The 23,797-nt window shown below is 35.2% G+C and overlaps 2 non-coding genes across 2 annotated transcripts; one reads left to right on the top strand and one right to left on the bottom strand.

The window, feature by feature from the left end:
- Positions 1-6,816: 6,816 nt before the first annotated feature.
- On the bottom strand, positions 6,817-6,888 carry Trnac-gca (transfer RNA cysteine (anticodon GCA)). The gene has a single exon. It is a non-coding gene; the product is annotated as a tRNA-Cys (tRNA).
- A 6,294-nt stretch (positions 6,889-13,182) lies between these two features.
- Trnac-gca (transfer RNA cysteine (anticodon GCA)) lies at positions 13,183-13,254 on the top strand. Its single transcript has one exon. It is a non-coding gene; the product is annotated as a tRNA-Cys (tRNA).
- Positions 13,255-23,797: the final 10,543 nt, after the last annotated feature.

Consider the following 23,797-nt stretch of genomic DNA (forward strand, 5'->3'; position numbering starts at 1 on the left):
CAGTAAGTGAACCTTCTGTTTCGTACCATGGTGTCAAGGAAAACGTTCAATAACTGGAGATCGTATAAATGATTATCGTTGTTATGTATCCGCACGTTCACTGCAAAGTCAAGCTCCGCATTACAATTTCCTAAGTATAAAATTACAATCTCCTAAGTATAAAATGTCTACATCCCAAAATTGGCTGAAACTTTAGAAAGTTTCAGATGGGATTTTCTAACGTTAATCGTAGTAACTTTGACTGATGTTAAACATATCTAAATTGATAAACATACCTAGTATATATATAGTATGTATGCACTGTGCTTCTTGTGGAGTTTTGTGCCGTTCTTCCATGTTTCTTGTTTGTGATTTATTGCTACTAAGCTTGTTTCTGTAGCTTTTCGCATAAATATTCTTCCAGAAATATTTTCATTGAAATTGAGAAGAAAAATATCAAATTTTCTAAACTGACAAAAATGCGTCGATAGGTTCTGTCTAAGCATAAAAGAAGATCTCTTTAAAAAGTTTACATTTTGCATTTCTTTGTAATGTTCTTTGATGACTACCAGCGATCTCCTTAATTCTCATCGTTTCGCTATTGAATTTTGTTTTGTTAGGCTTTTCCCCATGAGAAATCGGTGTTAAGCTCCGAAACCACTTTTCAGAATATTAATGTGGCGGTTATACTGATCGTTTTAAATTTGCCTTTTCGTCAATTATTGTAATATGAGATGCAGGAGGAGCGAACAGATGGATATATTCAGTGTATGAAATATTTCCCGAGTTAGTGCAAACTTTCCTTTTCTGTTTTCCGACGTTGCCAGTTAATAGATGTTGTTTCGTGGTTTATCTCTGTATAAAAAACCTTTCTGTCAAGCTTTTATGGTCTAAATGTCATCACGTGTACTCAATTAGTTGGCTACAAACATTTGGTCTAAGTAGGGAAGGTTGAAATTTCTGCATCAAGTGAACATAATTCGGTTGAAGTTTTGCTGCGTTCAATGGTGTTACAAAAACAGAAATACTTTTAATTTAAACTTTACCATACATTAACCGAGTTCATCGCACAGCCACTTGTGTCTTAAATTATAATTGCTTTCTTCAACTGATTATTTTTGTTGAAACAATGAACGTGTAAGAAAATGATCAATGGAATGAATCTGATTACATTTAAATGCACATTTGGAAAAGTGCCTCCCTCGTTTAATTAAGTATGTCATATCTTGCCTGACTCACAACCAAAGTTTTCTAAACGGTAGTCATTTCATTATGACATTATTTGAATTATTATTTATATGATTTGGCGATATCGTTCATGGACTGTTATGCAGAATAATTTGTCTCACCGTTATTGACAAATGATCATTATTGGTTCTCTTGTCCAGACATCTTAACTTAATATTGGACGATTTTGTTTTGTGCAATGCCAAGTCATTTGTCGCAAAAGATGCACAGCTGAAATGGGCGCAAAACCCAAGTAAAACCTGTACTTTTGAATTAAGGGAATTCTAGCAACAGCCACTTTCACTTAATTTAACCAAAATGGTTTATAAGAAGCTTTTTACACAATATAAAAATAAAGTAAGCATTTAGGCATTTAAGGTATTAGCCGCGTAATACACACTTTTTTAAAAGCTTTAACCGACAACATAGTTATAATCACGGTATACTATGGGACTTTTATCCAAATTTTGAAGATTTTTTACCGTGAATTAAAAAAGTTATTTATGTTTCATTACACCCACCCCCAAACTCAAAGGGCTACAAAGAGCGACAAGTAAATATTTTGTCTATATTTTATTTTTTTTCGCATTATCAGAGATTATGAAATAAACACAACAGTTTCTGGTAAAATAAACTTCAGTTAACAGAAAACTAAAGTTCAAACGAACACATTATTGATACACATGGAAAAAAATCATTTTGATTGATCTTATGATTCTTCGGAAAAGAGCAGTTTTTCGATGTTTGAAAATATATAGCAGTTTTATAAAATTCATAAAAAATAGTTAACTATAAGGCAAGCTGCTGAAATCATTTTAGATATTATCTATGATGTCTATTGAACAATTTAAAAGACAATTTATGATAGTTTACCGTCCAGTTTTGAAGAAAATATACATAATGTCATGTTACCATACATTTTTATAGCTAATAAAATGCTTAAAAATCAACCTTTTTCTTGTAAAAAATTATAAAGCTTAATTGGACTTATTCATAAAATGTACTCTTTCAAATAAATGAATTTTACTTATGATACTAACTCAGAATACAGAGTTTAAAACAAATGAGTGTACTTTTAAACTAAAATATGTGAAGAAACAAGAACACTAAGTGGGCTCAGCCGCCCCTCCAAAAATATCAGAGTGAAAGTTCTCAACTAATGTTTTTTTTTTAAATATTATAACATGTAAACAATCTCTGTGGGTAATTTGATGTATATCTGTTTTATTTTGTCATTGGTATTCTAACAATTAGTTGTTTTCACAATAATTCTTCACTCTTCAACATTTGAAATTTGGTCTGTTCCCATGCTTTGTACTTGTAGTGTGTGCACAGATGATAACTACTCAATGCTGAGTCAATGCTGATTTGGTTTTCATGCACCTTTAGGTACTTTACCCATCAAGAATGTTTAGTGCTGTAAAGGAAAAAAGTTGTACTTTAAAGCCTTTTTAACTAATTAGTATAGATAATTATACTGCCATACATATACAAAATAAAATATAAACAGTTTAATATTTTTCGACATTATTTTGAAAAAACAACAACAAGCTGATACATACATGTATATATATAAAGAAAATTATTAAATTTATCAATAAAATTCATCATCATCATCATCATCATCATCATCATCATCATCATCATCATCATCATCACCACCACCACCACCACCACCACCACCACCATCACCACCACCACCACCACCACCACCACCACTTGATTATTGAATACAGTAGGGTTATAAAAACAAAAACCAAGTCAAATATGTTTTATATGAAATACATCAGCTCGATCAGATGCGACTGCCTTGTGGATGGACATGGCTGTCAAATCCGCTCTCAAGGATCCAACATAGTATTTAATGCAGGCTGGAATTCTTCATAACCCAGTGTTGTAGACTAAGTAATATTCAGTCATTTTCCTGCCTGGAAGAAATTAGGCTTCTGATTATCAACCAGCAGAAACTACCACCGTAAAATACAAATGCACAAGTATTATACATTCTGCACTAATATCTGTTTTAGCCAAGAGTAAGGGTTGGTAGGCACAAATGTGTAGTTGTTGTGCATATGGTTGATAATGATTCACAACAGTGTGGGGTTTTAACGAGACCTACACCAAGCCAATGAATGTCAATAGTGTCCTAGCAGATGCGGCTTCAAGCCCCAAACCACATACAACTTTTTTTCACAGGTTAATTTTGAAAGATCAATTTTTTAAACAAATAACGGGTATGTACTGTATTGTGGTATGTTAGAAATAGGTCACGTACCAAAACACATCATTTTTAAACAAAAATTTAAGTCTAATATTTTTCTAAGATAAAACAATCAATTTAAAGATTACATACTCATATTATATCTTAAACATAAGTTATGTACATAAGTACATATAAAAATATATAACAAGTACATGTAAAATATTAGTCATTCTAAAATGCCGTCCAGGCTTCTTTTTTTAATGATGGTTAGCCTGGACTAACCATCATTAAAAAAAAAGAAGCCTGGACGGCATTTTAGAATGACTAGTAAAATATGAACATGCTGTCTAAACATTTAGCTAATAAAAATGATTTAAGAATTCCAAAAATAATTAAAAAAACAAACGTTTTTGAACACATCAACGTACAAAACTGCTCAAGGATACTTACATTCAGAGCCCTTTGATACGAATATCTCAGTTCCATGCCGATTGTTGACAGTTCGTTTTTTCGAGAGAAAATCTTCTCTTACGCGTATATTTCACTTATAATCCATGTTTAACTGTAATGACTCAAATTGTTGGATGTATCGTAATCAACTGTCAGCGTGTACTTTTAGTGTTTATTTATTTTAAACGTATATTCATGAGAAAAATGTCACCATGTTTCCAAATCCTACGATGTAGAAATTCCATTATTGACCTATGAACACAGTGACTTGAAGGGAATGTGCTGAATTTTGACCTCTACAAAATTTAGTGACATTTTACCAAAAAATAACCCAAAATATAAACAAAAATTCTTCAGATTCATCAAAGGGGTCACTCATACCAACTATCTAGCATAAATAACTATGAATTACGGCACTTTTACAAAGTCAGAAAATCTCGATTTGTCTAAATAGAGTAAAGTGAAACAACTCCAATTTCATCGAAATGTGACAGCTAAGAACAACATGCCTACAAAGGCACCCAAACGAAAAGTTGCAACAAAAACATGCAGCCAACATGCAGAAAAAACTTCAATCTTTCAATTGCAATCAATATTCTCACCTGAACATGTTGGAGAAATTTGATAAAGTTTCTGAAAATATCGCAAAAATATCTCAACACAGACTTGCGACAAAAATACTCAGAGCATTTGGAGAGAAATACCAAAACCAGAACAGGAAAAAATGCAATGCCGAACAAATGTATTGGCACCTTAGCAGTTTTCCTATTCAAAAACACCCAGACCGAATACAAGCACTAACTGACCAACATTAAAAATATACCGACAACGCTTACAGTTGGGCTACCGAGCACGCGATGGGTTTGTTAACAACTTCCACATTATTATTATTGTTTCGATTTTCGTAAATCCTTGTAGATGTTTAATGCTACATTTGCCATAGATCGCTGATAAACAGTTATCCAGTCAATTTCAAATTTCAATTATAAATGTGTCTGCATTATTTATTGCAACATTTCTTAAAGATGATATCAGGAATTTCTCTAAAGATGATAGCAATCTCGTTCACCTGTATGTGTAGAACTAATATATCAATATTAATGCAGTCAATGCAGTTTTCATAACCACACTCAACCTGATACATTTGATTGCACATTTGATTTTACTTTAATCCATTACCTTCCATGTCATAGGTCTGTATATTGCCTGTTTCACCATGTATTGGCGTAGACATGGTATACCAGCCCACAAAGTCAATTGTATTTCAACATATCGCTACTGGTACACAAAACAGCTGCGGTATGTATGTGAACGGACACGAAAGGCGGAGAGACGAGTAGGACTAGCTGATCCTTTTGGTCGGATTGGGGACAATACTGAATTATGCTTTTTGGAGAAAAAGCATAAATCCATGCCACTAAAGATAAATCATAATCGTGCATTAATACTGTATATTTGTATATTTTTTATGGGTTGGTGGCTTTCTAGCAAATAAACTGTGTCATCGTCATTGATTTTTCAAAAGCTCAGGGAGGAAGATTTTAAATTTAAATTACACACCACGCGCAAAGAAAACGGAATTGATAAGAGTCTGTTAATAGTTGACACAAAAATCCTTTCACGTTTTGTATTTAGTCATGTAGGCTGACCAAGAGCTTTGCTGGGGACAAAATAATACCTATTTTAATTACTCGACGACGCAGTTATCCGACGTGGAGTGGTTAATTTGTGAGAAGTATTTAGAAAGCAAAAACCATAGGCATTCTTCGACAGTGCTGTCAAACAATAAATCCAAACTAAAACTCTCACGACAAACTGTACTGAAATACCAATTTCCTGGTGATCTGGAATACTCTTCAATGCAGAATTACGTTTCGAATGCTATGTTAAATAGACATATTCGTCTGCATTAAGACATTGCATCGAGTGATTAACTTAAGAGCTCGAGCTACATGAGCCAAACCTCATCCAGTACTAAACATAAAACCAACATTTAAAGCAATAAACCTGGTCCATTTTGATATTTGTTAAAATGTTCTGATATAGTATATACTTGGTGATCAATGGCACTCATTTGAATGAAATACGACCATCGAGATGGTTGCCTTTGTATTCGTTGTATTTATTGGTGGAAAATATCGACAAACACAGAGTTATACGATACAAGAATCATTATCTAAATTCGGGTATATAATTACAGGAAACATTAGCCACATGAGCCATTTCCGACATGAATAACATTAATGACCATCAGGAACATAGCAATTGAGGTTTAAATTGTGGTGGCCATAAAATGTACCAAACAGATGTCGATGGCTTTTTAAACGAAGTCTATGTCGACGACAATCGATATTGTTCATTTCAATATCCCGTGGTTTTATAACACTAAGTCAGACTTTACAAATACAAATATGCTTACCAAGCAGATCCTCGCGATTTTCACTGGTGAAAACATCTGCTTTCTCATTTCTATCGGAAGGCCAAGTTTCGCTTAAAGCAAAAATATCCAAACTAATACAGCAAACAGAACGTTTATTTCCGAAGGTGCTATGGACTTTGTAGTGGACTATTATAAAATTAGAAAAGTATATTCAAAAGTGTCTAAGGAAGCTGAAAATGATAAAAAGATATACAGGACAAGATTAATTCTGAACCTTTAAACAACAACACAAAAAGGGCATACTAACGTTATATAAATGATATGTATAAAATACTATAATGTTATTCCTCTGTATTTGCCACTGTTTTTGCCACGGGTACCTTGATCTCTCGTATTCATGAAGCATAATGTATCGGCGATCGGGGAAAGAACTTACGTGTGATCTCGTGTCATTTGCGCATCTCAGCCACCGACTCCCAGCTCATTGTTCGTATTTCATCAAAGCGTTCCTATAACATTAATGTACATCGCTGAAACATTGAATGATAATTTGTTTATGTCAGTAGTTAAAAGGATAAGGGGACACCCGGGTTCGAACCGGGGACCTCTCGATCTGCAGTCGAATGCTCTACCACTGAGCTATATCCCCACATCTAACATATTACTTTATTGATAAGTTTATCTAAAACGTCATCATCATCAGATCTATCCTTGCGACATATTGTATCAATATTATCATCGCGATAATATTGATACAATATGTCGCAAGAATAAATCTGATGAAGAGGTCACTTTATTTATAGTAATACTTATAAGTATATTTGTATTTGTGCATAACTGGTGGTGTAAGGTACTCGATCTTCAGTTTTATGCCCTACCACTAAGCTATGCAATATAACTCAAAGTTAACTATATTCCTCATACTATCAATACAATATGTCGCCAAAGCTGATATACCGTCTCAACTCACCCTTACCAAAACAAACACCGTTTATGCTGACGAGACTAGTTTATTTGTGGCAACAACAGATACAAGGGGGTGGCAACAACAAAAATCCAAACACAAGAGTGTACTACAACTATTATTAACTTCTTTGCGTGTATATAAAACTATACTATCATTTTTACGTGTTTTCATACATAACGTTTTAACGTTATAACATGTACATAAGTATACATGTATTACCCCCAAACTGAGCATGTCACAATCCTATCGAAAAACATATGTTTCTGAATCAGTAACGTATGTAAAAAAATAAGATCGAATATTATTCTCTGGGATACTGGCCGTCCAGGAAAAACCTCGCTTATCTTTTTTAAATGTGCGAGGAAACCTGTATTCGTAACAATGCTCGAAACACGTTTAGTGTTTCTCATACTAACCCTCCAAATATGAGACAACGAATATATCTCAACATGCTCCATTATACAAATTCAAAACTATTATTTAATTGTACATACAATCTCATTGCGGTTATATTGTGAAATAATATAATTTTCACCAAATAACATGTTCATCACGAAAATATAATTCAAGTTTGATGTTGCCCGAACAGCAGTCTCGGTAGAAATGACCAAAGCCCACTTTACCCGCCTAACTACGTCATTTCCCGCGCTTTATAGCGCCACCTACAAAACTGACCAAACCAGTTTTTGACAGGCTATTTTGAGACAATTGTTCTCCGCTATACGGTGTAACGCTGAGAACTATATGTCTCAACTCACCCTTACCAAAACAAACACCGTTTATGCTGACGAGACTAGTTTATAGATCTATTAGCAAATTTAGAAGAGTTTTTTTTTATATATATTTTCGTGATTCTTCATTACATAATATTACCATTTCATAACTTTAATGATTTTGTTATCAATAATTTCTTGTCTAATGAATCCTTTATATAACCATCCTTTGCCTGGTCAGTTTTCCATCTACCGTGCCTCTTTATACATCTATCAGATATACCATCCGCGTTTGCTGCGGATGTAGCACCGCTAGCTCGTAAAGTATGCGTACCCAGCTTGAGATTTGGTGCTACCAATAATAATTTTGAAACAATACATTTCCTTGCCCTAGTGTAACTGATCTTTTTGTTTTTAGTTATTAATCGAAAAGAGGCCTTTGATTTTAAGACGGGTTTGAATAAAAATTCATCTGAAGTTTCATCAAGTCCTGCCAAATTCATATAACGTTGTAACATGATATATGGACAAGCAATTGTGCTACCTTTAGCTATCAAAACCTCCCTTCCCTCCCTATAAATGTCAGTTTTACTTAATCTTATCTTGAGCACTATAGTTTGAAAATTCACGTCCGAACAACGGAGGTTGCTCATTTCGTTATAACGCAAAAATCCAAGCATAGCACAGTAATATCATAGCTAAATCTCTTACATTTGTTAGTGACATGTCTTTCTCCATTAAAGTACACAAATCTATGACCATTGTGGAATCTACAACATCTTTCTTATTCTTAGGTTTAGAACGTAGTCTTTTTGCGGCATCACATAAATGTTTCACAAAACTGCTATCCGTAGGATCTGCTAATCCGTGTTAATGAATCCATTTAATGGTATAAATTGCCGAAAAAATGACACTGTAAGATTTTCCATTATCAAGCATATGAGATATGTATATTGCCACAGACATAGCATTCGCTGGTAGGCATGATAAATGCATTGAATCACAAAACTTTTCAAAACTTTTGAAGCAACCACTATACTTCTCCGTTGTAGACGGCGCCCTCGATTGTAAAACATAGCTTGTCATCTTTCCAGCGATATCATCCGATTTGCTAATGTCTATGCCGACCTCTTTTATCTGTTGCTGAATTGTTGCTGTCAGACCAGGACCTGTCAAAATAATCAATGTATGAACATCTATCTTATACAAAACTTTGTCTTAAGAGCAATCATATGAAAAGGTAACGGATTCTTACTGAAAACCCCGTTATTACCCTTTCCGTTGCCAATCACTCCATGTTTTGGTAAAACCTTGTATTCTCGTATATAACTTTTAAATATACCGTCTTTTTGTAAAAGACCAGGCCAAAATGGTGCCGACACCCAAAGCGGCACCACCAGCGTACATTCCGCATTCTCTTTTTCAATCTTTGAAATACGCTTTACGGCCAATCTTGGTGAGGCACAGGCCAATTGTTAGATCCTTTCCAAGATTGACTGAAGGCATCAATACCTTCCGTTCCAGGAACCCACCATCTTGAATTGAAATCGCTTACATTGTTTATTGTAGGAAGAAGCAAATCTATCTACTTCGTATTTCCCTCAAAGATTGTCAAAATAACAGAACCACGTTTTTGATAAAAAAAACCAGTCGTCACAGTCTTCACATCTGCTTAAAAAATCTGCTTGACAATTATCATTACTTGGAATCCATTCTGGTTCTATCGAAACAATTTTTCTCACAAAAATGAAAAATATCAGATGCGATTAAATGTAAATCCTCTTTTTTGCTACCATTTTGCAAAATAGACTGTACGTTCTTATTATCTGAATAAACTTTTACAGTTTTATCCCTTATTATGTCCACTTGACTTACCATTACCCGTCTGACAGCCTCAATTTCTCTCCATGTAGAACTTTTTTGCCGTTCTGACTCTGACCACGTACCGACTACAACTGAATCATTCAAAGCCAAAGCTTTTGAAAAATCAAACCTTTCAGATTCTTGTTTACTTAGTCCACTCTCTTCCGGGAGTGATCTACCCTTCGTTCTAGTTTTATGACCGTGTAGCTTAATCTCTTTTTGAAAAAAATATATTACCCTTTTCCTGGAGTGAACATTTTTTCTCTACAATGGACAACTCAGCGTTACCAACTGCGAAATGCCCTACTTCTAGACATGACACACTGCTCGCTTCCGGGAGCATCTTACTGCCCACTTCCGGAGGCGACTGACTGCCCACTTGCGGGGGCGACTTACCGCCCACTTCCGGGGGCGACTTACTGCTTACTTCCGGGGGCGACTTAGTGCCTACTTCCGGAAACGACATACTGACTACTTCCGGTGGCGACATTTTGCACACTTCCGGGGGCGACTTACGGCCCACTTCCGGGGACGACTTTCTACCCACTTCCAGGGGTGACTTACCTCCAACTTCTGTAGTTTGGTTACAAGTATATGTCTTATGACACTTCTGTTTAGTAACCCCGACCAACTTACTGCCAACTTTCGGAGGAGCAGATATTCCCTCACCACCCAATGACATAATATTGCTCACGCCCAATGAAAACCTACTAGATGCAGTCTGCGTTCTAAGACTAACTTCTGTTTCTAAAATACCATTTATATGGGAATGTCCGCCTACTTCCGGACGCAATGGGCCCACTTCCGGGAGTCCTTTATTATCAAAACCCGTTCTCTCTATATAACCGCCGTATCCATCAGCGCTAGCATCACAAAATACTGCAAACTGAGATACAGTTACAGACGTCAAGCTTCGTCCAGAATCATTAAGGGTACGCACGTTATCCTTCCAAAATATAAGCTCTTCAATGGCTTTTTGTGACACCAATACTGGCGAATTCCAGCTTGCCCTGGTGACTAAACAATTGTACATGAACCTGGTAATCATACGAACTTTCTTGCCAACAACAAATTGCAAAGAAATTATTTGACCAATAACTGAAGCCAATAACCTTGCCTGTATCACACTACATTTATCTTTTAAGACAATGTCTAATACCTTTTGTAAAATATGTTCTAGTTTTTCAATTCTATGCGTCTGTACAAAAAATATGTTTATATCAAAGTTGATAAAATATCCGAGCCACTCTGCCTTAAGACTAGGCAGCCAATTACATTTTTCGTTTGCCAACAAGAAACCAAAATCAATCAGAGATTGCTCAACATAATGGCTCGATTCTAGAGCTTCTGCGAATGTTTCCTTTCCGCCGATGCCGTCATTTAGAAACATAATGACCTTGTGTCCTTTTGACCTCAGAAAATTTACTACGACCCGTAAGACCTTAGTGAATATGTGACCAGCAACAGATACACCAAATGGCAGGAAACCATATGCAAAATATTCCGTTTTACCATTAATTTCCCAGGCGAACCCCAAAAACGACCTATGTGGTTCGAATATATCAATGTGATGGTAGGCACTCTTGAGGTCGTACGTGTACACATATGTTCCAGGTTTGAAAAGCTCATATGCTACATTTATGTCCTCGAACTTGACTCTAAACAAATGTAAATGAGGATTTATATGTCTACAGTCTAGCACTAACCTGGGTTTTCCTGACTTCCCATACGCTACAGTCAGTGGGTTTACGACCATAGGTTTTTCGTTCGTCTTAAACACCACCCCCTTGTCTAACAAACATTGTATTTCTTTGCTTACAAAATCTTTGTTTTCAAGGGCAGACTTATTGTTTTTTAATTCCGCCTCTTTAGGTAGGGTTTTGAATGGCAATTTGTAGCCTTGCTCTATGACATTTATTATGTAAGAATTATCAGAAACCTCTCGTCATTTCGAAACATGTGTTTTAAGCCTACCAGCAGGTGATTCCGCGGAGTGAATGTCAATCTTTTGAGAACTTACTTCTCTGACTTCTTGTGCCTTCTCAAGCTGTGAGGAGTCCACCGTTACCTCGAGCGGTGTTATATCGACAGCTTCTTCGAGCTGTTGTGTATCTGCAGCTTCCTCGAACTGCTGCATTTCTACACTACTAAAACAACAATAACCAATACTCATCTTATTGTTAGAACTGCTAGGACACTCTAGCCTCCAATGACCAGCCTTCCCACAGTTGAAGCACAACCCAGGCTTCGTTGATGTTGCTGAAGGTATGCTCGCAGGTTGAGCCCTTTGAACTGCTCTTCCGGCACCTCGTTGAAAGGGATGAAAACGCCCACGTGTCTTACGGCCCCTCTCTGTCTTAAACTTCCGGGACGCGCGAGATTCGGCCTTCATGATCATCTTTTCGTCCTCCGAATCCTCTGCCAACGGATTAGACTCGTACTCATGAACCACGCGCCAACCAAACTCGCTCGAATCAGCTAGCATCACCAATTTTTGACGGTGTGATAGCATCTCCATGGCTGAAGAAAATAAATATGTGTGTACTTTCTTTATCTGTTTCAAAGATAATGCACCTATAAGATTATACGATAATAAAACTATAATCCTTATTAAACACGTGCCCTGTAATTTCTGTTTCAATTATAAATAAACACTTCAAGAATATTACTAAATGTACGTTTAATGTCTTACTTTGTATTTGTATTTTACACAATCCTAAACCTCTCACTGCCATGTACTTATTACTATAACGTGTCAAGCTGTTTAGCTCATGATTTCCACGAGTATTTTGAGTATGTTATTAGATCGTTTAACTGTAAACCTAAAAGATATAATACCTTCTTTGATGAAAGTTTTTGACTCTATCTGATCCCCTGTCTTAACTGCATTTTCTAGCGTCCTTAAAACCTTTCCATTAATCTTATATTGCTCCTCGTTCGATTTGCGTTTGAACTTTGGAGTTTCCGTAGAAATGATCCTACTGATTTTCGACAATTCTTGTGAATGAGAAGTGGTACTTAGCTTAAACATGTTCCCTATCTGCTCTAGCATATCGTTCTTATGCTGTGTCAGCCTGGCTTCTATCAAGTCATTTACATCAGAGCCGTCCATTGTTAGTAAAATACTTTCTACGAAAACAAAACAACAACTTCAAGTTTGATGTTGCCCGAACAGCAGTCTCGGTAGAAATGACCAAAGCCCACTTTACCCGCCTAACTACGTCATTTCCCGCGCTTTATTGCGCCACCTACAAAACTGACCAAACCAGTTTTTGACAGGCTATTTTGAGACAATTGTTCTCCGCTATACGGTGTAACGCTGAGAACTATATTTATATAGATAAGACATTATACAGCTGCTTCTAATTTAGAAATATGTACAGAACAGATACAAATATGAGGGGATATAGCTCAGTGGTAGAGCATTCGACTGCAGATCGACAGGTCCCCGGTTCGAACCCGGGTGTCCCCTTGAGTACCTTTTAATAGTGAACGAATTGAAAGTACAGACGTCCAACACACAATGAAGTAACGTATCTATTTTATTGCTGGTTTTAATGAGGTGTGGATAAGGGTTAAAATGGTCTTTAAAGTCACGCTTATTATGTCGGCAATATTGTCCAAAACCTTTTGGTATTAGACAATAGTGTATGGAAAAGTGTTCTATTATTAAATATTTTATTGCACAATTACATATATAGCCTGGAAATACCTGGAATTAGACATATTTTTTTTTGTTTTCGCGACATTGTTTTAACGCTCATTTAAAGGTGTAAAAGGTAGCGGTAGCTTTAATGATGTGTTACATAATGAAGAGAGTCTTTTATTATATCCAATACTGTCAATATTTGTCAAAGCAAACAATTAACTGAGCCAAATGAATATTTTTGATAACCAAAAGACATTTGTTTTGTACCAGTAACGATATTTCGCTCGTAATGTTTAAAACATTTTCAAACAAGGACAATTTTGGCACCGTCTTGGAAATTTAATTCTCTTAAAATGCTTATTTTACTGTACTCATATCACAATCTATCGAACCATAGAGTAATATTGCGCATTTCAATAATAATGTCGTTTGCCCATTTCATTCATGCTATCTTATTGCAGTCAATGTTATTACTTTTCACTTCGATGTGAGCTGCCCTCCGCCCCCCCCCCCCCCCGCCCTTGTGTTTCAAATTCGGCGGCCGTAATCATTCGACCTGTTTCCGTCCGTAATTTCTCGTTGTTATAGTTTTCACCTTCGTTTTTTATTGATCAATTTTCGTTTAAAAGGTTAGGTCTGGTTTGTTTTGATTGACTGAAAACATTATTTTATATGTTTTGTCCAATGCACCTGATGTAGGCTACCTTTGTCTCGTTCAATGTTAAAAAATAATCGCACACCAACAGTCCGCATAAGACGTCCATGATATTTTTGTTAGCGTTCGTGTATAGCATACATTATACGCGTGGGTAATTGATCAACATAAATAGCAGTCGATTCTCGTGCACCCTATGGGATTTCCCGCTGCGATTTAATATAATATTCACACCAATATTCTTGAAGTCCAGGAATAACAACTCCTATTTTTTTTAATCATGTTGATAATGAGAAGTTATTTTACAATCTCATAATATAAAAACCTGAACATTATATTTTTATCAAACAGACATAAATGAACATTCAAGAACAAAATCTCTAGTTTTACAAACTTCCAGACAGACAGTTCTTCAATCCATACAATGTTTCATAAAAAGTTGTTGTTTTTTACTTCCATTGATATATGATTACCACATATTAAACCTGTTTTTACATTATTAAAAAATAACAAACGCCTAAATTAAAAAACTTTGTAACGTTTGTAGGTGTGTCCATTTACCTTCGTCCCGAAAAAATGTTGTCTTCGATATTGACTGAGTGCGTGTCTTTTAGAATTACGTCAGCGATGAGATGTTTCTTCGTTGTTTCTCCGCCACGTTGTTTGTCACATCGAACACCACTCTAATGCAATACATAACATAAAATAAGACGTCGTTTTACAAACGATAACAGATATGTATAAAGTTTGTATCGAATAAAGAAATTTGAAAGAGCTTGCTCGTGACGACGTTTGAGCAACCCGTATCGATATGTTGGGCTTATGTATCGATGCACCGGGCTTATATATCGAAAGGCCGGGTATCGAAAGGCCGGGCTTATATATCGATACAACGGGATTATGTATCGATACGCCGGACTTATATATCGAAAGGCCGGTTTATATATCGATACGCCGGGCTTATATATCGAAACCCCGGGCTTATGTATCGATACGCCGGGCTTATATATCGATACGCCGGGCTTATGTATCGAAACGCCGGGCTTATGTATCGATACGCCGGGGTTATATATCGAAATGCCGGGTTTGTGTATCGATACACCGGGCTTATATATCGAAACGCCGGGCTTATGTATCGATACGCCTGACTTGTGTTTTGATACAAATAGGAAACCACACATATCTGTACAGCATGCTCTTAGCCACTTTCTTTTGTAGAAATTAAATCATATTGAATCGTGCAGAGTGAACAAAGGCGTCTATAAAGATTAAATACATTCGGTTAAGAAATAAAACGACGTTGAGAGGGGAATCACTGAGCAAAAGGCGATAACACCCAAACATTAACCCTTTATTAAAATATGGCTATACTGTCTATGTTGTCTCAGAGAAATTGGAAAAGATAATTGTGAATTTTCGGCTATTGCAATGGTTTCAATTGCATAAATTGGACAGGATAAATAATTCACTTGTCGTTTGAACGCTTAGATAACATTTTAATGTTCTCTCTACATCTATCACTTTGCACACAAATGTGGTTTTACAGACAAATTGGAATTGTTTACAAACGTACTGCTGGTTGTACATTATCTGATTGTACAACTATATCACATCTAGATTACAAAAAGACTTGTTGTGATGGAAAAGTATACACAATGCGTATTTTTTCGTATGAATAATTCACTTTGGGCTTGTTTATTAACAAACCATGTGTCATTCGTAATTGGTTTCCAAAACTTCCTGATAAAGTAAGCCTACCAAAACACTGTCTTGGAACTGTTTATTGAAAATCACTCACTGAGCTTTCTGAATTACAAGGATCGAGGAATGTAATGTTTTTTTTCGTCTGTTCCAAAGTTTCCTGCTTGGTAATGGAACATTTTTTTCTGTTTATACTGCAGGATTAAATTTACGATTTAAGGTTGCGTCAATGGAGTCGATTGTGTCTTTGTATACAAATTGGTTTATGTTTGAAAGCTGTGTTTTTGTTGTTGTTGTTTTTTGTTTAAAAAACCAGGCGTGCCCTCAATGATGTACTTGATTGGCATCATTAACTTGTCAACGCGATTAATAAGTCAGACATATTAAGATTTCGCTCATACACAATATTCTTCAATATATCACGACGGATTTTTGGATTTTTTGCCAAATATAAAAATGTAAAAGTTTGAAATCACAATTTGGACATTTAATCAAACGTTATTTTATCTGAAATTGCTGATTCGTTCATGCGCCTAGAAACTTGATACCGCCTTTCCTGTCAGCTTTTTATAAATTCCTGATGAAATATGCAGTATAAGTTAATGTATGACATAGTTATAAAATAGTATTTCTGTATAATGCAATGGGATATTTTTAAATTGAGAATCATTAAAACTATATGCAGATATTTAAGATGATTCACACATTCCTGATAGATGTTCACTTGATCGTAAAAATAATTCGTGTGCCTTAAATAGATTGAATTTTGCAAAACGTTTGGTTTAAAAAAATCAACGGTAGACTGATTGCTGATAAGTTCAAGGGTGATTACACATAGAGAGGTCCAAACGGATACAGTGTTATCGATAACGTTATATTTTACGACATCTTTAACCATTAGCAATTTTCATATAAGTGAACAGAGTAATTCAGCCCATAATCTGCTGATTTTCTCATATTAATGTTGTGCATATTTACAAGAGGTCTGTATAGACTCTGCACCATTTAAGAGGTTTAAGCTTACTGAGGATAACGCATCAGAATTTAGAAATCAGATCGTAAATTGCTCAACCCAAGACTATACTTAAGAATACATACATGAACTCATTAGCGGGAATAAAAGCATATCTTTGGTGAAAAAGAATTTAATGCCGATCTATAAAGATGCGGCGAAATCTGTGCAAAACAACCCAGGTCGAAAGTTGTAACCAAAATTAATCCAACAATGAAACTCTTAAAATTCTGTTTAAAAGTAATACAAATGAAGAAAATGACTTGCCTGAACCAACCAGCAATGATATAGCAGATATATTAATGAAATTACTGATGATGAAATATTAAGAGCAGTAGAAAAATCTGGAACATGGTAAAAGCAGTGAAAATGACTAATTAATTCAAGATTTTTCTATTCATTCAAATAATTTAAGTTTTACGATTGTACGCACCATTTTAACAACATATTAAAAGAGGGAAAGTTCTGCGATCAATTGTGTTAATCAATCATAGAAGCTATGTATAAGAAGCAGGAGCATACATCCCCCGGCAATTATAGCGGTTTATTATTGCGAAACGTGCTAGGGTAACTTTATACAAGTATTATTAATAGACGATCGTCCTCTTTGCTATTTTTTGACAAAATAAGAGAGCTCTAAGCTGGGTTTAGAGAAGTGTTCAGTAAAATTGATAACGCGTTCATTTCTGAAATAGTTTTAACTATTTTGAAAAGGCATCGGTGATTGTAAAGCCATATAGAAAAGAAAACACTTTGTTTCTATGTTTGGTATCACCTCACTAAAATAGTCAATGATTTACATCATATGGTGCTCACCAGGGACACATTAATCTTAGTTTAGTATGGATGGCACATCTATAATTGCATAAGGAAGTGCTGGCGGCTAGTGTCTGTTGTCTTCATACCTTGATAGTTCTTCTCGTAGTGTTTGTTTGTCCTTGAATAGTTTGGAACGTTCAATGAGACGATGAAGGTAATCAGCAATTCAAATCCTTGACGATAATAACAAATACAGGCATGGGACTTTTAAGTAGCCCTTTTAGAAGAAAATATTACCCGAATGCTCACCAAAGGTATAAACATACGTCCTTAAAATTGGGCCGTAACTTAGTTAATGTTCAGCTTTATAAGACGTATAAGAGCTATATGATGCTGATCCAGAATATTTCCGAAACTCCCCTTAAATATGCACAAACAGCGATGGGAAACGGATCTTTAATGGACGTATATTACCTATGTTTCTATGATTATGCTCTTTATATGAGGCTTATTTTTGTTTGTGGATGTTTAAAGGAGAACATTACATATGAACGTTCTGCAATCGATGATCGTTTTCATGGTGTAAAACGTATTGCATACCCTATGCAGACACACCTTATCGCAATATTTGCTAGGTCGTAATAATTTGCGTCAACTGATGTTTTCGTTGCCGGCAAGGCGGTTTAGTGGATACAATGTTCAGGCATACCATTCAATGCATCTTACTGAAAAAATGGTCAATATTTACACTCTTTTTTGCCAGCAGTAATTCAACATGTATGCAGTGTATATATCTAACGTGCGAACATGTTTTGATAAGCTCACTTAAATAATATGCTTGTACCCGTCTGTGTCTTGTTGTGGAACACAGTGGCTTGATGAAAAAGGCTCATAAAAGTCACAATAAATAATTTCAACTAACCAAAATTATATTTTATACATACTTGAACATGTATATCATCAATATAATACATTGCCATTAACATCAAATGAGATTTGACAAAATTCAAAAATACCCTATATTGTAATATGAAACAAGTGAAGAATGTTCGCCCGGCGAAAATGTAAACAAAGACCAATTCTCGTCGAAAATTATAACTTCTTCGTAAGCTACAAACAAAATACCTGGCTCATAGATGCAGTGGCCCGTTATATACACGTTAAAACCGGTATTTTTGTCGAGAGAAACAGTATACGACGAAAATGCTTCAAAATGCGAATTATCACAAGCGCTAGCCAGACATTGTTCTGTCAAAATGACGTGGTACCCAGCTCTCCTTTATCGATTAGCGAAAGCGGCCGAATGGCGGGAACCACCGGAACACTCAACGCTTTTCCGCTTGTCTGGCTAGCGCTTGTGATAATTCGCATTTTGAAGCATTTTCGTCGTATACTGTTTCTCTCGACAAGAATACCGGTTTTAACGTGCATATAACGGTCCACTGCATCTATGAGCCAGGTATTTTGTTTGTAGCTTACGATGAAGTTATAATTTTCGACGAGAATTGGTCTTTGTTTACATTTTCGCCGGGCGAACATTCTTCACTTGTTTCATATTACAATATAGGGTATTTTTGAATTTTGTCAAATCTCGTTTTATGTTTATGGCAATATATTATTTTGGTGATATACATGTTCAAGTATGTATAAAATATAATTTTGGTTAGTTGAAATTATTTATTGTGACTTTAATGAGCCTTTGTCATCAAGCCACTGTGTTGTGGAAAGCAAGAGGTATCAGTATTGCTAGAGTTGCAATTGTTTATATCATAATGTCGAGTTTCACGAAACCAAGAAGAAACCGGCGTTATGCGGCTAAGATGTATTCTTATCACATTTATCTGACAGCGGAATCCTCATATGGTTTGTGTTTATGCATTTATAAGGTAAAAAGAGTTTCTGGTTAATTGAAGACCACAAGACATGAACTGAACATTGTATTCAAGAGTCAATACATGTATAAGACACCAAGTTCTAATTTAAGAATAACACGTTATTCCTGTTTCATTAATAACGATAAGGGCCGCCGCGCCAGCCTTTCTTAAACCACTCGAACTTTTATCAAGATAATTAGTTGACGCTTAATCCGGTTGTTGAATGTGACATTATTACACACAGATAATGTCCCCTATTAACAATACCGAATACAAATAGCTCCTTAACTAGAAATATTCTCAATTGTTTCACGTATTGAAGTGATTGCAACATCGGAGAAAATCTTACTTATATTTTGCTTTGACCGAACGATGTTATGTCGAATTTCTTTTTTATTTCAATACTCTGATTGGCAGAGCGGTCATCTGACCAATGGAAAACAGCATTACAAATATCGGCAATACCTTTACACACCCATTAAATGGCAGTAATAAACTTTTCCCGTGTTTTACCTCAATTATATCGTATATCGTTTTGATAAAGAACAATGCAAAAATACACCGAAAAATATAAGTAAAATAATAAATATCGTGTTCATGCAGCTAATCAGCATCAATTACGTCCTTGACTTTAACTTCGTGGACATAAAAACATCCAGGCAACTACATTTATGTTCCACATAAAGCATGCTTTATATCGGGACCCTATTCGATGACTGATCAAAACAAACAGCTCACCACATAAAGATGATATATGAGTGACTTCAGTGGAAAATAAAGTTGTTATACTAAGAATAAAACAGATATCTGACTGTAAATTGATATAGTTCGAAGAAGCATGTCTAGACTTTAAAAGAAAAAGGACAGAAAATGAAGCTTCTTTAACGTCAATTACTGTCAAAATGCAATATTTTGTGGAAAATGTAATCACATTTGGACATCAAATAGTATAATGTTTGTCGCATGAATGTATCAGAGTGTTTCTCTAGAAACCATCGATGATCCACATACTGGGAAACCTGTTCTTAATTTAAGAAGGTGTAAAGTCATAACAAAGGGTGTTTCAAGGTTTAGATAACTGGATCGTACTTATCAAAAGTTGGCACTTTTTTGTAATTATTGATTAATGTAGGGAAACGTTTGGGATTACGTGCATGTGAAGTAGTTTAGACTCTTAACTACCTTAGTGATGTTCTCGCCGGCGCAGACACTACTAGGGGCTTGAACTCTGCCCTCCAGGCACGCAAATAGATGGTTTCATCCAGCGTGTATATATATCAGGTCCCGCCAGTAAACTCGTGTTTAACTGGCCGTTTCACGGCGGTAATTCCATCCTTTATTGATAAATCGTTTTTAATTCGTTTGTGATATGATTATTGTGTTAACACGTTTATGCCTCTCGTTTGTGATATGATTATTGTGTTAACACGTTTATGCCTCTCGTGTCGTTCGGGCCTTTACCCTTTTCCTATAAGAAGGATTTATGTTTGTTTTTCAGACTACGTGGTTTGTCCCTGTACTTTTCTTTGTATCATTGATCGAAATACCCACTGGTCCACTTTTGTTTTCGTGCATATTTTTTGTGTCAAACAATAACACGTATTTTAAATATTCTGATATTCTATTGTAATAATAATAATAAAAAATGACATGGTCCATAGCATATAAATGTAATGTTTATGTGAAGCATTGTTTAGTAGACCTCTACAGTGAACTTATTTATGAAAATATTATGACATACTTTTTAATCTGTAAAAATCCTATTTCATAAGACAAGCTTTTCAAACATTGCACCTTATCAAATCAGTTTGAGATAAGATGATTACATTATCAGGGAGGAAACATCAGTCTGGACATAAAATTTGTTCTTTTATGTCAATAGTGATTACATTTGCCTTTAGAGATTTGAATTTTTGACGGTAATTGATGTTTCAAAAAAGCTTCAAACAGACTATAAAAGTTACCCATAGCTTCAACATCCCTTTGAAAATTTCCACTGCGTATGTTTTCTCCCCTGTAAAATATTGCTCATTAAAGTATGTATTCAAATGATATGTGCGATACAAAAATGGGAAACACTTAAGGTTTTAATACACATACACACAAACAGTATAAACAAGATTTTTAAGAACACTGACATTGTAGTGTTAAACAGGTAGAAGAACCATAAACATCATTTGGTGCAACTTTAAATGCCAAAGTTGTTTAGTCATTTTTTTGCGATGTACAAAAGGATTATTGTTCAATGGACTTATTTCCGCCAGTCGTACTTACGTTATTTCAGTGTTATTCGATTGACGATTTCGGGATAGTGAAAAAGAAAATAATGAACTTAACAGACACTGAAAAACATAATAATAAAAAATAGCCATTTTGATTGCCATTGCTAGTTGGTAACTCAAAAGTAGGGATGCAAACGAATATTCGAATATTTGAATATTCGATCGAACGCTTGGTATTCGAATGTCAAATTCGGTATTCGAACATTCGATGTTTTTTGTTAGATATTTTTTTTAAACTTTTTGCCTACAACTGTGTTGTATATATTCGCTTGTCTTGTTTTAACAACGATTGATCCCTAATGCCAAAGGCGTGAACGTGATGACACTATACACGCGTCATATGTTAATTCATACGGACATTTCGTCGGTTCTATAAACAAAACCCGTAATTTTACAAAAATTGGCTATTAGACAAGTCACATCAAACAAGTTTCAATTATTTTCGGTAAATTTAATGACCATGCCCATAAAGGATAAACGGAATCAGCCACCAAAGTGGTGTCATGGTTGCCTATTAAGCTGTGCAATATTGCTCAAATCGCATTGATAATATGAATGACATGTGCTAGTTATGTGCTATTTACTATTTTCCATTTTTCAATATAACGTCCGTGCTTTGAAATGTAACTGTATGGATAAGCGTTTTAGGACATTGTTGTACAATAGATGAGTAAAATATTCAGGTTATTTTCGTTTGATGATTTAACTAATTCGCGAGTAGGTTTGGTTTTTCCATAGTTATATTTAGTAGAGATCAATCCCAGAACGAGGCTGTGGGTTCTACGGAACGATCATCCATTGTTGCATCACAACATTCAACCGGAAATTTACGATCATGGCCTTGTAAACGAATATGCTGTGGTATTTAAATTATTTGGGGGTTTTATTTGTTCAAAATCTAGTGCTTTTTGTTGGATTTATTTTCTGTAAATGGGGAATTTAAGAGTCTAATTTTCGGGAAAATCAGAGTCCGTCGGTTATTACAAAGGCACCGGCTATTACTGTATCGAATAATTACAGTAGTTTACAACATTTATTAAATATTCATTTTGGTTTTTGAATATTCGAATATATTTGATTTTCGAATTACCAAATATTCGAACATATATTTTGCCATTCGTTTGCATCCCTACTTAAAAGTGATCAAAATCAGATCCTGAATAAAAGTTTAGCCATCGTACCATGGAACATCAAACTCTGATCGTATTTTATCTAGCATCAGAGTGATCTATTTTAGTGGGTTGGTTTTTATCGTAATCATTTACGAAAAATAGTAATGCGGATGTATGGCATGTCAGGAACCAGCAATGGACAACATAGTTTTAAAATACATTCTAAAGGTCGATATTTCGAAAGCGAACAACATAGTCGAACTGTTACATTCCATAGAGACGTGTTATTGTTTTAAAGGCTTTATTAGCATTCATCGATTAATGCAATACTGTCAATGCCGCTCCCGCTATGCACTACCACAACCTAGAGTCTAGCTATGATGTACATTTAATCACGTTAGCAGTGGATGAACTTTCCTGTTTCATTAACAAAACGCTTAATAACCGGAGTACGTGGAGTTAGTGATTAGAGTCGTACTGTACCCGCAGACTTAATACACGGCCTACTCGAACAATTCTGCTCAGTATTTAAAAATCAATGTGTACACTGTGGAGTGTTTTACACAAAAGTTAGCTTGAATATATATATGAAAAAATACATAAAATTTCGTTTATCTTAAATTTGATGTTTTAACCTGAATCGTACTAAATTCGATAGGTGCTCTTGCAGGAATATTTTTTATTCGATTCGATACTTACAAGCATGGGTAACATTGTACATTTCTTTCGAATTTTCTTAAATGATTACCACAGATCTCCTTAAATGACACCTTCTCATTATTGAATTTTGTTTGTTCGCCTTTCCCTTGAGAAATCGATGTTTGGGTCTGAAACCACTTTTCTGAATACAAATGCATACTGATCGTTTTTAAATCTGTCTTTGCGTCAATTATTGTAATACGAGATGCAGGATAAGCGAGCAGATATATATTCAGTGTATGAAATATCTACCGTGGTATTGCAAACTTTCC

This window comes from Mya arenaria, chromosome 3, assembly GCF_026914265.1.
Source record: "Mya arenaria isolate MELC-2E11 chromosome 3, ASM2691426v1".
Classification (NCBI taxonomy): domain Eukaryota; kingdom Metazoa; phylum Mollusca; class Bivalvia; order Myida; family Myidae; genus Mya; species Mya arenaria.